Source organism: Marmota monax, unplaced genomic scaffold (assembly GCF_021218885.2).
Source record: "Marmota monax isolate L192 unplaced genomic scaffold, Marmota_monax_Labrador192_F-V1.1 WCK01_AAM20220418_F8-fsc00038, whole genome shotgun sequence".
Taxonomy (NCBI): Eukaryota; Metazoa; Chordata; class Mammalia; order Rodentia; family Sciuridae; genus Marmota; species Marmota monax.
This window is the reverse complement of record NW_026692498.1, coordinates 4010551-4025963: the sequence shown is the minus strand read 5'-3', so window position 1 is coordinate 4025963 and position 15413 is coordinate 4010551. Positions and strand designations below refer to the sequence as shown.

At 65.5% G+C, this 15413-nt stretch overlaps 2 long non-coding RNA genes across 2 annotated transcripts; one reads left to right on the top strand and one right to left on the bottom strand.

Annotated features, from left to right (window-relative positions):
- The first annotated feature begins 7891 nt into the window (after positions 1-7891).
- Positions 7892-11411, top strand: LOC124092976 (uncharacterized). The gene is made up of 5 exons (XR_006851799.2): positions 7892-8371; positions 8477-8793; positions 8886-9034; positions 9949-10604; positions 11271-11411. It is a non-coding gene; the product is annotated as an uncharacterized LOC124092976 (long non-coding RNA).
- LOC124092982 (uncharacterized) lies at positions 9925-12786 on the bottom strand. The gene is made up of 2 exons (XR_006851809.2): positions 12345-12786; positions 9925-12167 (listed from the first exon to the last, which is right to left on the bottom strand). It is a non-coding gene; the product is annotated as an uncharacterized LOC124092982 (long non-coding RNA).
- Positions 12787-15413: the final 2627 nt, after the last annotated feature.

Below are 15413 nucleotides of genomic sequence, written 5' to 3'. Positions count from 1 at the left end.
CCAGAGCCCAGGCCCAGGTCCACACAGGGGCCCCGCTGGAAGCTATTTCCTGGGGCGAGAGTGCTGCCCCAGGGGACTGTGGGTCATCTGCTGCCCAAGTGCCCCCAGACCCGCAGACTGCCAGGGCTGCACGGCCCCACAGTCGTCCGGGGAGACCCTCTCCCCAGGGCAGCGTGACCCCTCCTCAGGGCAGAGTGCTCACTCGCTGGCCCTGTGTGGCCAGGACTGGGCCCAGCTTAGGGGCAGGGGTCCCCGCACCCCACCTCCCGCAGCCCTGCCCCCCGCCCCAGGGAAACAGGAACCTCAGGGCTGTTCCCGGGACCACGTTGGTGCCGTCTCCCGGTGAGGGGAGCCACGGGCTGGCACGGGGACAGGAGGCGAGGGCTGGGGACACGTTTGGGGGTGTCCCCTGCCAGGCCCCCTCAGAACTGGGCCCTGGAGCCAGGAAGAGCAAGCTGGCAGGAAAGGAGCCTTTGGCACGGCCCGGCCAGGTGGGCACAGGAGGGTGACGAGACCCTCGCCCCCAAGAGAGTGGCCACCCTACGGCGCCCTCGGTGCCACCACAGCCCGGCCTGGCCCAGCTGGCTCCACGAAGCGGGAGTTCAGCGTCCAGCCCCAGCCCGCTGGGCTGCAGGCCTGAGAGGTCCTCACAGGAGCAAGCCGTCCACACCCCTGTGGCCGCAGCTCAGGACTCCCTGCAGGCCCAGGGGTCCACCCAGCAGGTCATCTCCCTACGACCCGTCCAGGCCCCAGCACCAGTGGCTGTGAGGGGCCTGGGCAGCACAGGGCGGGCAGGCCCAGGCCCAGCGGAGCCCTCTGAGGGGCTGTGGGTCCAGGGAGGCCCCCTTCACAGATGACGACACCGAGGCCCAGGGAGGCCCCCTTCACAGATGACGACACGGCCGAGGGAGGCCAGCGGCTGGTGAAGGGGGGACTGAGGGCCAAGCCAGCCCCGGAGGCCGGCCTTCTCGCTGGGTGGGGTGGTTTGGAATTTCCTTGGAGGCGTCCCTGCCAGGCGGTGCCAGGCTGGGAAGTCTCTCCGGAGCTCCACCCGCCCACACCTGGTACTTTCATTCCACCGGAGGCTGATGCCAGGAGATGAGGGTCAGGCCCGGGGCCTCTTCCTCATGGGCCGGGTCAATGGATCCCTTATCTGGTGACACCTTATCGCACGTCCTTGGCTGGTTCAGGAGCTGGCTCCCCGAGGTACCGGGAGGCCCAGTGGGCAATCAAGGTGCCAAGCGCAGACCACGGGAGGGGCGGCCTCGGCCTCCAGACCCCGCCTGGGCCCGCCCAGCCTGCTTCCCAGGAGCCTCTCAGGCCCAGCGCTGGCCAGCGGGCCATGGCAGCACAGTAGGAGGCGAGAGGCAAGAGCAGAATGGGAGGGTGGGGCGTCCCCCAGGCCCAGGAGAGACGGTCAGCCCTGGGTCATGGAGACTGGTGGGAGCTTCCTGGTAGCCAAGGCAAAGGGGAAAGAAGTTGGAGGAAGGTGGGGTGAGGGGCAGCTGGTCCTGAGAGAGCCCAGGACACAACCCCAAAGAGGCTTTGGCCACCCCCCTGCTGTCCCCACTCTTCCTCCTCAGGAAAAGTGAGACTGAGCAGACACCCTGTACCCTGGGGCACACACTGAGCACTGTGTGCCGGCCATGCTGGGAGCTGGGGAGGCGGTCGTGAGGAAGGCCTGGTTCCACCGCGGAGGCCGTGTCCAGAGAGCTCCATGCCAGGCCAGCCAAAGCCAAAGCCAATCAGCCATTGGTGCGGCTGCTCCTGGAGCCTGGGCCTGGGGGCCGCACAGCCTGAACGGGGGCCACCAGAGCAGGACGGCCACCAGGCCCTCAGCAGAGGGGGGCAGCCGGCCTGAGACCAGGGCTGGAGGCCCAGACCCAGAGGAGAGGCCCGGGCGGGGGATGGGGCTTCCCACCCAGGACGCTGCCTAGGGCCTGGCCGCGGGCTGCAGGCCCCAGCCCCTCTGCCTCAGCGCGTCATCTGTTAGAAGCCCACTCACCCGGGGCTGCGCTAAGGACTCCAAGGTCATCCCAGGCACACGGCCAGCGCCAGCCGAGGCGCCTTCCAGGCACAGCAGTGCCCAGCCTCCGCTCTCCTTCCCTCTGGCCTCTCTGGGCCCGGCCCACCCATGCATCCTCAGCCCTCCTCCATCTCCCCACACAGATGTCCCTGACGCTCCTCGGGCACACACTCTGTCCTGCCTCAGGACCTTTGCGCACGCTGCTCCTTCTGCCTGGGAGGCTGTTCCTGCCTGCTCACACCGTCCTCTGCTGTCCTCCCGCCTGGCTCCACCACCCCCTCTCCCCAGCTGTCTTGGCTCTTGGGAAGGGTCTGGTCACGTGGGCCTCCTCTCCTCGGCCTGGCTTCTCTCCAGATTGACCCCTCCACTGTGAGAGGTCACTCTGTACCTCGCGCCTAGTAGGACTCAAGACACTCCCGAGGACCGAGGAACGAAGCTCTCGTTCTGTTTCCTCATTGGGTCAAATTGGCACCCGCCTGGGAGGTCCTGCTCCCGGTCACCCCACGTGGCCACCAACTGGGCGATGCCCAGCACAAGCCCTGTCCCCTGATTCCCAGTCAGCTCGGTGCTCTCTGGGAAGCCGACCGGCCTCTGGGGGGCAGCATGGTGTCACGGGAGGAGGCCGGCTGTGGCCTCCAGTGGCCTCAGGCTTGACTCTGCGCCGCTGCTTCTCCAGCCAAGTGACACGGGTGGCCAGGCCCCTCAACCTGCCCCAGAAGGTCAGGCCGCGAAGGGTCTTGCTGGCGGGCAGGCTGGCGGGCGAGGGCAGGAACAGGAAGGGCAGGCGCCGTGCTGGCCGCCATCACTTGGGACAGACTGGGGAGGATCCTCGCCCCGGCCTCCCTCCACCTCCGACGCGGCGGCTGAGATCTCGGACGGTGGTGGGCTCCTGCGGGCAGCCCCTGGGCTCTGGGGAGCTCGCCGTGCCCCTCGCGCTCCTGCCTTGGGTCTGGCCGAGCAGGGGGCTGTGGAGACCATCCCCAGGGACCGCCCCCCCGTGGCTCAAGACCACCCCGGAGTGGCCCCAGTGGCTTCCTCCTGCCGCTGGGTGGTTCTGCTGTGGAGCTGCAGGCCGCCCTGGACCGCTCTGAGGCCCCGTGGGGACAGGGTGGTGCTCTGGGGGCCCGGGGAGCATGGTCTCCCCACCCTTCCCAGCGCCTAGAGGCCAGTGGTCTTGGCTCAGGCTGTTCGTCTGGACTCTGCCCCTCTGACCAGGGCCCGGGGAAAGTAGGGCCACTGCGGAGTCCAGCCTCATTCCCACCTCCCGGCCTCCACGCCATCTCATCTACAGGTTCCCTTTGTCCTAGGCCACATGGTCCTGGCCCTGGGCCTTAAGGGGTGGCCACCTCGGGCAGCCATTGTTTGACCACCTCAGGCCGGGACAGGCCCAGCCCCTGGGCCACTTGAGGGTGGCCTGTGCCTTGGTCCCAGGAGAACAGGGGCCCAGAGAGGCCAGGGCACTCGGTCAGAGGAGCCCCGAACCTCCAGGGAGAGCGAGACCCATCCCGGCTCAGGTCCGGGGCTCCAGCCTGGGTGGCCACACCACACCACCCCTCGGGAGGAGGTCCACCAGGCTGCAGCTCCCCCGGCCCTGGACCGCGGGGTGGGAACCGCGTGGACGGGGCACTCGAGGCTGCGGGTTGGATTGGCCACGCCACCCACCCGCCTCGGTCTCTCCCTCCAGGAAAGTGCGAAGCGCTGGGTGGTGGGCTCAGGTGGGGCCGTGAGGATCCAGACCCAGCCACAGGGGACGCGGGTCCTTCCTCTAAACAGGCCGTGGCCCTGCCGGGGAGCCATGGTGACAACGGAGCCAGGGACCCGGCAGGAGCCTCCCTGAGGAGTGCACCTCGGCAGACCCTGGGAAGCCTCGGGTTGTTCACCTTCAAATGTGACCTGAGCATCTGGCTGCAGAGCTGAGCCAAGGGGCTGCAAGCCTGGACAGTCAGCCACTTCAGTGGACAGACACAGGCCCGCGCTCCCTCCAGAGGGGGCAGCTGCCCTGAGCACCAGCTCCCAGGGACCTCCATCCTCCCCGGCTCCCCACTGGGCCTCTGCGTGCCTGAGGCGGGGCAGGGCAGGGCAAAGTCCCGTGTGGACCCTCCCGGAGGCCACCGCCCACTCCTACACCTAAGGAGTGGACGCCAGGGTTAGTTCCAGCCCACGGCATTTGGCCACGGGACTGACCTGCTCACCGTGAGCCTCCCGGCTGTGAAGTCCTGGGCCAGGACCCGCCTCCGTCTTCCCTGACTGCCTGTCCTCCTCCCTAGCCCGCCTCCTGCTGGCCCAGGCCTCGCGGATCCCTCGCCCAGGGAAGGACAAGGGCCACCACTACACCCGTGCCTGCGAGGGTGACCAGACTCCAGGGCCACGCCAGGCCTCCTGCTCCCTCCTGTCACACGAGCACACAGCAACAGACCCGGCCACACCTACACACGTGTGCACAACACAGATGTGCCCGCACACGCTCTGGCCCAGGCACACGGACGTGTGGGAGACACTCCCACTAGTTCCCACGGGTGGATGAGCACGCGCACCCGGGCCCTGGGCAGGCTCCCTGCTATCTCCAAGCTCCCCCCCTGGGTTGCCCCTGCTGGGCGAGTCCTCCCTCCCTCCCTCCTGATCCTCCTTCTGAGGATGAGTCCTCCCTCCTGGGGTGAGTCCTTTCTCCTGGGGCGAATCCTCCTCTGGACGAGTCCTCCCTGAGGCCTGTCTCCTGCCCCCTGCCCTCACGGAGCCCTTCGGTGGCCTGAGCAGCTGCCCATGCCAGGCCCCAGGGGGCAGGTCCTCCCTCCTTTCTCTGCACCCTGCTCCCCGCAGCCTGGCCGCGGGGTGGGGTGCAGGATCTGGGAGGTGGGGCTCCCCCCGCTCCCCAGGAACCGTGCACACAGTCCTGATGCCCCTGCGGCAGGGCCAGCCGGTCCTCAAGAGGCCACAGTTTCCAACTGAGATGCCGAGGAAGTCGCCCTGGGGGCGTTGAAGTCCAGGGTCACCAATAGGGTGTTGGGGACAGGGCTCCCAGGAGGGGTCCCTCACTGCTCCAGGAACGGTGGCCAGCCCAGACGTGTCACCCATAGAGCACAGCCTGGGGCAGGGGGGACAGGGAGAGGACGTGGGCTGGGCCCCGGGGCTTCCTGAAGGTGCCTTTCCCCTGAGGGGCGGCAGGACAGCACCGTCCTGTGACGTGCAGGGCACGGTGGGGACCAGGCCTGGCACAGCCCAGGGAGCCCCTTCCAGGAACCGTGTCCTGGGGTTTCTTCTGGGAATTTGGGCACCAGGAAGGCCCTGGGGACGGAGCTGCTGGGAATGGCCAGGGAGGCCGCGTGAGGAGCCGTGGAGGGTAGAGTTGGTGGCCTGTCCCCCCTTTCCAGGCCACAGTCCAGGGTCGGGGGCCACTGGGAGGGCCGGGAGGACGCCGTGGAGCCCGAGAACAGGCCCCCATGGGCCACGGGTGCAAGGCTGGGGGTGGACGGACGTGAGGCCCCGAGTCGTGCTTCCTGCAGGGAGGGACGCGGCCGGAGCAGGGCCCGGCTGACTCGTGCCTGCGGAGCCCCAACCCAGGACCCCAGAGTGTGGCTTGTTCAGAAGTAGTCACTGCCGGTGGAACTGGCTCAGGTGTGGTCACGGCGGCCGGTGGCCCTGCTCCAGTGTCACCAGTGGCCCTCTGAAAAGGGAACCAGAGACGGCGGGCAGGGAGCAAGCCCTGGAGTGGACGGCCATGAGCCCGGGAACCGCCGAGGGGCAGGGACAGAGCCTCCTCCTGCCTGGGAATCGGGAGGACAGACCCACTGTCGGGGTCTGTGGGGGGCACTTCACCATGACGGTCCCGGAAGACCCATGCAGCCCAGGTGGGGACCCTGTTGACTCTGGGGACCCCGGGCCCGTGAGGGCAGGGAGCAGGGGGGGGCCTGCAGCGGGAGCAGCCTCCTTCCGCCCCGCTGCCCAGTCCTCACTCCCTAGCCAATGGGTCCCGGCCTGCGAGGTGTCCAGCCCGAGGGTCATCAAGGTGACCGTGGTCCCGAGGGTGGTGGGGCTGGGCCCCAGAGTTCCCTGCCCACTAGGGGTGGCCCTGCTGCCGGCTGCTGGCCCCGCCTGCCGTCCCCCCAGGGGGAGGGGGAGCTGGCCGGGCCCCTTTACTCCATGTGCTCGTGTGTTCCATGAAAGTGGCCAATAAAACCCGATTTCCCTTCTGCCCAGGAGCCCCGGCCCAGGTGCCAGCCAGGAGCGCCATCCACACTGTTGGCACAGCAGAGCCGCCCCTGCCCCCGAGGCGGAGCTCGGGCTTCCTGGAGTGTCAGCCAGGATGGGCTGAGGGCGGCCTACTGCCCGGCTGGAGGCCCCTGGAAGCCGCCCCTCAGCCGGGAGCGGGTCCTGCCGTGTCCCCGTCACTGCTTGGGGCCCGGCTTGGTTTTCCCAGAACACAAGGTGGAGGACCCTGGCTCGCCCGGTTTGCAGAGCCGGGATCTGAGGAGCAGCCTGGGGTCACCAGCAGCGTCCAGGTCCACACCCAGACAGAGCCGCTCCAGAGTCCGGGCTCACCCTGCTGTAGGGGACAGAGGGGGCGGCAGGGGGACTCGCCGAGGGAGCCCCTGCTCGGGGAGGCTCAGGGCCTGCCGCCGAGCTCGGCTTGGCCAGCCCCTGGGGGGCTCTGGGAGGACCACGTGTGAGGGCGGGCGGCAGAGGTTTGAGCTGGGGTCAGCCGCAGTCCAGCTGGGGACCCAGATGTCGGGGGGGGGGGTCTGGATTTTCCAGGGACCACAGGCTCTGGCAGAGTGCCACGCCACCCGGTGCACAAGGCAGGGCCGGGGTCCTAGGAGGGGAGGCCTGAGCTCAGAGGACAGGTCTGCAGCGGCTGCCCCCCCCCAGGTGGGAGGAATTCTGGGCCTCCGTTCCCCTGGCCTCCCCTGTCTCCAGCTGGCCCGGCCAGGGCCTCTCAGACAGACCCCTGCTCTGGGCTTGACTGGCCTGTGCATTGCTACCCCGGTGCCGTCTCTGGAGGCCTCCTCCTGCCCTGACCCAGGGCCCCGTGGCCTCTCCACCCCCTCCCTGCCCTGGAGCAGAGCCTGGCCGCCCCCCTGCTGGCTCGGGGACCCGCCTCCAGTGGCCGGACCGAGATCCAGGACTCATCTTCTCCCTTCTCTGTCACCCCATCGTAAAACCCAACGGCTTCTGTCCCCAGGCTGCTGCTGCCCGGGGACCACAGTCCAGTGGGAGGGGGGGTGAAACTGCCCCCGGGCTGCTCTGGGCCCAGCCGCCCCAGGCGCTCCCTAGTCCAGGCCCGGGGATGGGGGGGATGGGTCCTGCAGTGGATGGGGACCTGCTCCTGACCTTGGCCTCCCAGCCTCCGTCATAGCCTGGTGGTCCCCGAGCTCTGCCCTGGCCACCCGGGCCACCCTCCACTCCTCCCACACCCAGACTCAGACCCCATCCCTGGGCCCTGCAGACAGGGCTGCCCCTTTTCTCTTTTTCTGGCCCGGGGTCCCCAGGGGGGCTTAGCCTCGGAGCCCCGCCCAGCCGCCTCCCATGTATTTTGAGACAGGGGCTCCCTGAGTAGCTTAGGCTGGTCTTGAACTTGCGATCCTCCTCCTCAGCCTCCCGCGTTGCTGCGATTACTCCATGTCCCCTCCCATTCTCTATAGGCAGGATCTGTCCCTGTCACCCCTGGGTCCCCAGCACCCTTACAGGGCCTGGCACACATTATCTGGGCAAAGAATCCCTGATGCATGGACCCATGGTTGGACGAGTTGGTGGGTGGGCAGACGGGTGGTAGGTGGGTGGGTGGGTTAATGGACAGATGGATGGCCGAGTGGGTGGATAGATGGACAGATGGGTGGGTGGACAGAGGGATGTGGGGTGGGGATGGTCATTTAGCACATACTCTCATTCCTGGTCACCCCTCGTTGCTGGACTACAGCGCTGTGGCTGTTCCCTCAGGGGCACCCCTAGCTGGGTCACCCAAAGGACCTAGCTGATGCGGGTGGCCAGGGTTGGGTGATGAGGATCCATCAAACATCACGCGGTTTGCACCGTGGGGTTTGTCACTATTTGTTCCCTGACTGAAAGCTTTGAACAGCCACGGAGTCCTTCCCCACCCGCCGCAGGGTGGGGCCCCCCCGGGCTCAGCAGGCGCCCCCCGGCGGCACCCCGTGCCCCGGCACCCTGGGCGCCCACTCTGAGCGTGCGGGTCTGGGAACACGGCCTGGCCTCGCCGGACCCTGTCTCTGGGACAGTTTTCTAAACTCAGCTCTGACAAAAAGTAAATTTATGACAGATTTATCTGGAGGAGGAGGCGGCAGTGGAGGGTGACACACTGCGAGCCATGAGCGGAGAGCCCGAGACACAGAGCAGGTACTGCCAAGAGTGGGACACGTGGTCAGACCCCCGTGACAGATGGGTCGGCAGGGCGGCCGACGCGCCTGGAGGAGATGAAAAGCGTCCATTTCCTTCCTCCAGATAAACACGCCAGCAGCCAGATCCCTCCGGGATGACAAATGGCTTCCTCTCCACGGTGGGGGTGCACCTCGGAGCAGCCGGAGCCCGCACCCGGCAAAGGCCCCACAAGGCCCCGCAGGGAGACGCTGCTGCCGCAGAATCCCACAACCCTGGCCCGTCCCCAGGCACCGGGATGCCGCCCTCTTCATGCCAGCCCCGCACGACAGGGGAATTACAGTGAATTGGGGACCGTGTGGTGACACGCTGCCTGTCCCCGGGAGCGAGCGAAGGACCTCCCGGGACAATCAGATCCCTGGAAGTGGGGGCAGGAGCCGGAGGTGACTCGGTGCTCCCTGGGGACAGGAAGTGTGCTGGCCCCACCTTTAGGAATCGAGGGTCCACCCCTGTCCCTGGGCTTCTTGCTCCCCAGGAATGTGGACGGGCAGTGGCTGAAGTCCAGGTCCCCTGCCTTCAGGAAGGTGGCCACCCCCACGAGACGAGCATGGCAGCTCCGGAAGGACATTGAAGGGCAAGAGGAGCCCAGGGCAGTCCACTGACAGCGCTTTTAAACGAGTCCAGGTGAAGCTATTTATACAGAGTCCAAATCAGGGGCATATGCACGGCCCCCGGGCTCAGGGTGGAGGCGGCAGAGCCCCCCTCGCGGCTCACAGCTCCGTTTGCTCATCTGCCTCGACATCTGAGATGCATTTGTGGGTTCCTGCCCCGGATGCTCACCGGGGTGGGCAGGAGGCAGGAGAGAAGCAGAGTCCCTTCCTGGGGCCAGGTCCTGCCCCGGCTCTGCAGAGAGGAGATGAGGGCTTGTAGGAAGCCAGGGCTGATGGAGGCTGCAGCATGGAGGCCCACAGAGGCTGTAGGGTGGAGGCCCACAGAGGCTGCAGGGTGGAGGCCCACACAGGCTGCAGGGTGGAGGCCATGGCTGCTGAGCCCAGGAGGCAGGCCACACGGGAACAGCAAATGGATTCTAATGACCATCGGTGGTCACCAGAGCTGGGCCCGGGAGGGTCAGGGAGCAGCCACCAGCAGGTAGAGTCTCCTCCTGGTGAAGAAGTGTTTTAGAAGTTGATGGAGGTGGCAGCTACCTGGCGTGAGGGACACCCTGGATAGCTCAAGTCCCAGCCGCCCACCTGCAGCCCCTGGAGAGGGAGGCTCCCGGCCGCCAAGGGCCTGCGTCAGCCCCGCCACCCGAGTCCCAGGGCCACGTCGGACCGAGACGCGGGCCAGCAGGCTCTTCAGACAGACAAGTGGGGGGCCAGGGTGGGTCAGGGCCTTGTGACGCCCTGCGGGAGCCTCAGTCGGCCAGCACAGGGCCGAGCAGCACTGCCCCCGGGGCTGGGGACCCGGGCTGCAGAGCGCTCGACCTCCTAACGCACCAGGGACTTGCCCCTCAGCCCCAGGGAGGACCGGCGGGAAATTCAGGGGTAAAACAGAAAAGGCTCTTTGGAAACCTGTCTGCTTGCTTTCTTTTAATACAGAAAGGATGAAGCAGTGAGATGAAGGGATTTAGGGGGTGGCTGGTGACGGGGACACGGAGAAGACTCAGTCATGAGAGGAGCCGCCTGAGCCAGCCTCTGAGCCAGCCTCTGAGCGGGGGACTGGCCCTGGCCACCTCGTCCGGGGATTTCCGGGTCTGTGTGGGACAACTGTGACCACAACAGGCCGCACCAAGCCCAGGCTCTGGCCCCAGCTGCCCCCAGGACAGAGTGGCCGCGGCTAGCCCGCGCGTCCCCCCTGCCGCAGGCCCTGGCCGCAGCTGGAAATGGGCCAGCTCTGACCCAGGGAGGCCCTGAGTCCCGGGGCCCGACTCTTGTCTCACCAGAGGACTCAGGCCTCGAGAGCCACCAGGAGCCTGGCTGACCTCGAGGAGCAGGGTCCCTCCCGCCACTGCCTGCCTCGGACGCGACGTGAGCAGGAGGTCCTCTCAGGCACTCGGGGGTTACTGACCGCGTGGTCATCTCAGCACTGTGAGCTACTGGTCAGAGCGCAATCGGGGCTCCCACGAGCAGATGTGGGCCTGAGTGGCTTCGGTGTATGGACCATCAAATAATGACAAGAGAAAACGGAGCCCCCCCAGGGCGGGAGCAGGACACGTCACCCCGCCGGGAAGCGGCAGCCCAAAGACAGGACCCAGGTGGGCTTGTCCAGAGCCCTCACCTCTGACCCCAGGGCACCCCCTGTTGTGGAGGAGAGAAGGGATACAGAAAGGACAAGGGGACAGCCCAGGGTGACCCAGGGCTGGGGCTCGTCCACCTGCTGGAGCCCCTGTGACTGTGGGCCAGCCTGGGTCCTCCCTGGGGAGAGGGCGCCCCTGCAGGGCGGTGGCAAGCCCTGGTGGCCTGAGGTTGTCGGAGTGTCCACGTGCTGCTGCCCGACCTCTCAGTGTGGAGGTGGTTGGGTGGCGGAGACGCTGTCTTGTTGACAGGGGCCTCGTCTGACTCTCCCCGGGGTCCTAGCATCCAGCAGGAGGTAGGCTCAGTGGGTCACCGCCTCCAGGGCCCCAAGGGGGTGGCCAGATCATGGCAGCACAGGACGCCACCCCTGGTACCACCCTGCCCCAAGTCCCGGAGACCCTCCGAGCCTCCGAGCCTGCCTCCTCTGCCCTGGACCCCCGACCTGCACAGGGTGGTCTCCTCCTGGTGCCCGTCCCACCTGCCCCCTGCAGAGACACTTGGCCCCGCTGTCCAGGGCTCAGCTCCTCCCTGGGGAAAGGACCCCACCAGGGCTACAACAGCATGAAAAGTGGCCCCAAAGCCGTGTCCCCCCGACCCCCAACCCGCGCATGTGACTTTATCGGCAGGTGTGATGGACTGAAGGGTCTCGCGAGATGGCCCTGACTACCTGGCTGGGGCCACCTCTGTAGACAAGGTCCTCGTCCGGCCTGCGGGGGATCTGAGACACTCCAGAGGGGGCCAGGCAGAGACGGAGGCAGAACCTGGTGACACAACCTCCAGCCATCGTCACCTGGAGCCCGGAGCAGAGAAGCCGAAGGACCCTCCCCAGAGCCCCTGGGAGCCTGGCCCTGCGACAGGAGGGCTCTTAATGACCTCTGGTGTCAGCCCTGTGGCCTTGGAGAGTGAGGGATGGGCGTGGGGTGCTGAGCCGCCCACCGGGTGGGCACGGCCCCTGCAGCTCCAGGCAATGAATCGGGGGCCTTGCGCTCACACTTTGGGTCCCTGCCCCTCCTCCCTGCAGGGGCCAGCAGCTCTGGGCCGTGGTCACGTGGACCCGCCTAGACATGCTGCGCTCCAGAAGCTGCAGGCGGGGGCACGGCCCTTCCGGTGGCCCAGAGCCCCTGATTACCACAGCAGCCGGAACTCAAGGAGGCCGGGGCTCGAGGCCTAAGCAGGGACCAGGAGCTGTCCCCCAGAGAAGAGCCCCCTGTGTGGCTCTCTCCTGCTCTGTGAGGAGCGGCAGTGTCCAAGGACCAGGAGCCCGGGCACCTCTCAGCTGAGTTCTTGCTGGGCCTCATGTGGCCAAGAGCAGTGTTCCTCACGGGAGGGGGGGATCGACTGGGCAGGGCCCAGCCCCCCACCTCATTTGTTTCCCTGCAGCTGGAGAATCCGTGGCAGCTTGATGCGTCAAGCCAGTCGGGGGTCTTTGTAGTGTGGCTTCCCAACTTCAGGGAAGGCCTGGGCCTGGCCCAAGGGTCTCTCCTGATTTGTCCAGGCCCACCATGGGTTTTTCTGATGGTAAGCTGTAAGACAATGGGGGGCTCTTAATGACCTCTGGAAAAGCTGCCTCATCTTTGTCCTCTGGCATAACAAGCCGAACATCATCAGGGGAGTGTCCTCACATCACTTCTATTAGTTACAGTAGGTCACAGGCTCTGCCCATGCCCCAGGGTAGGGAGTCACACAAAGGTGGGACTTACCAGCCGAGGAGGCGAGATCACCCAGGGTGTGTCCGTCACTGGAGACTGCTGGCTTATTTTTGCAAACAACAACAACACATGCCTGTGAACAGGGCTCAGCCCTCCCTGGGCCTCGGAGTCCTAGAGGATCTTGCAAAGCACTTCTGATACAGGGCCAGCAGGGGGCGTCCCTCCAGGCTGGCTGAGGCAGGGTGGGCCGGGCCCCAGGAAAGCCAGTCACCAAATGAGCCTCTCAGGATGGTTCCCCTCCTCCTGGGCCCAGGGTGGCCACCACCCCGATCTGCCACCGTAGATCCTGCCCACAGGAAGCCCGGGTGTGCCTGCGTGCTTGAGTGAGTCATTGTGAGTCCCAGTGTTTGGGGACCACAACACTCTGATTACAGGGTTTCTAGGTGTGGCCGGCCCCTACTGTGACTGCCCCTCACCCAGACGCCCAGGGTGCCCCTGCTGCTCTGCTGGGTGGGCAGGATGCAGGAATAGTGGGATGATGAGTGAGTCACCAGGGCCCCTGAGCCCTGGGTGAGGATCCCCCCCCCCCGCCCTGGGCCCTGGGATGAGGGGGAAGCAGGAGTCCCGGAGGCACTGGGCTTGCCCTCTCTGATGGTCAGTTTAACTGGTGACCTCAGCCCCAGGGACGAGCAGGCGTCTGCTCCTGATGCCCCGTCTGCCTTCGGTGTGACCGTCCCTGAGCTGCGCTCGTCGGCTGGGGGAGGAGCAGAGACAGTCACCTGGTCCCACTCAGCCCTGGACCCTCCGCATCTCCACCTGCCGGGTTCCCTGTTGGCGAGGCGCAGGGGCCTGCGTCCGTGTGGACCCCGCACGGCGGGCGGGATGGGGGGCAGTGGGGGGCAAGCCGAGCGGGGGCTGCCCGGGAGGCGCAGGGGAGAAGGAAGGGCCCCCACTGGACCCTTCTCTGTCCCCCTCTGCCAGGCAGGTTGAGGTCCACATGATTAGGACAAGTTCTGGGGGCTCCCCCGATTCCACGGATTCTATCCCCCCAAAATATAGGCTAGAAATACTATGGGGCGGCTGAAACAGAGCAAAGGCAAAATCTGGGGAGCACGGTTCCCCTCTGAGCCTTCTGGGGCAACAGCCCCCCCAGGTCAGCACCCTGGGTCTGGGCACACGACCAGGTCACCCCAGGGCTGGCCAGACCCTCTGGTGGCTTTCCTGGCAGCTGACCACGGCCCCCGGTCTCTCTGAGCAAGGCCGGTGGAGGGTTCTGGCCGGTCGGGCTGGTCCAGGGACATTTGCTGTCCACCCCGCGGCCCCTCGCTGAGATCTGAGGGGATGTGAGGCAGGGCTGAGAGGCTGAGGGTAGACATCTGAAGCCGGCCTCGATTCTGGGGCTTCGCTGGTCCCTGTGATCCCGGGAAGGAACGTGAGGCAATAAATGGTAGAACGCGGGCCATGCGACTTGACCCCGGAGTCCGGCCAGTCCTACAGGCTCTGGGACCCGCTGTCCCCCTGTGCCCTCCCCCATCCCAGGCCCTGCAGCGCCAGGCAGGGGTCACTCCCCCGGCCCACCCCTCCTGGCCCGTCACCCACCCTGCAGCCGGGAATGTCGGGAGTTTGCTTGGGTCCCTCAAGAGCAAAGAGGGGACCTGACATCAAAGAGGTTTATCCGGGGGCAGCAGGAGGAGGCAGAGGGCCTTCAGTGGGTCAGACGCACATGCAGGGCGGGGGGCCAGGCAGGAGGACTCTCACGTTGCAGCTCAGTCACACCAAAGGATCAGGCAAGCTCACTCTAGAAGAGGAAAATGCAGTTGCATCTCAGTTAGAATAACCAAGGAAAATATGAGGAACCCATCCCTATAATCTGCAGAATGAGAAAACACGGAGAAATAGCAACAGGGAGAAGTGAGAGTATGACGCTCAGCTCCTGGAAAACGAACCTGAAGATTCAGATGAAACCAAGTCTAAGAAAACATGGATCATAAAACTTAACCCCAGAAGAGACAGCAAAGAATCCTACCCAGTCACCTCTTTAAAAATAAAATGACGTTCTGAAGTAGATCCCCCACCCCACACCCAGAGAGCACCGTGTCGGGATTCCACGTGGGGATTCTGTCACAATCTGGGGAGAAAGGAGATCCGATGCCATTTAAGCTGTTTCAGGGCATGGAAAAAGTAGGGGGTCTCCAGAGTCCTTACAGAAAGCTAGTGAGGTACTGAAACAAAATCGATAAAGACAGAAAGCACACACACACACACACACACACACAAGCCCTCCAGGCCCATCTCTTGAGCATGTCAATTCAAAAGTCTAAGGTATGATACAGCTCGACGCACACATTTGAGAAATGCAGAAAAAGCACTGGATCTAATCTAACACGTTTCACAATTAAATAGCCATCAGCAGACCAGGAAGAGAAGACACTGCTTCAGCCTGTGAGAAGCCCTCGGCTCAACGGTGCTGGTGGGGAAAGTCCGAACACCTTCCCCCACTCCAGGGCGCCGCGAGGTGCACCCTCAACATCTGCCTTTTTGACCACTGAAGACAAAATGCAAAGAAGGATCGTCATCCAGAAAGCGGGAACAAACAACCCCCTGGGACAGCAGCCCAAAGAACAGAGTGCTCGGGAATAAGATCGAACAAAAGGCTTCAAGACAATGTCTCTAAACATTGTGCAGGTGGGGGTCCTGCGCTGGGGTGGGCGTCCAGCGGGATGGAGGTGACCTTGGAGCAGCACTCGGAGGACACAGCGAAGACTCTGTGCTCTGGAGTCCTGCGCGCAGGTTTGCAGGGCCAGTCGGGCTGCCCGGGACCCTGTCAGATGCACCCCGGGTCACCTCTGCTCCAGCCCAGCCAGCAGCCAAGCCAGCCCCCGAGCCCCGATATTCCTGTGACCTCGAATCAGGTGACCGGGACATTGTGACCCAGCAGCAAGGTGGCATCACGGTGGCCGTGCACCAAATGGCCTCTGTGTGTCATCGGTTCTCCCGCAGCCTGTCATGGGCCTCGGTCCTGCTGTTAATGATCCTATAAACTCTTCCGGGGGCAGGGATCAGCCATTCGTTCACGGTGCATCGGGTACTTCTCTATTCATCCTAGAGCGGTTTGCAGGA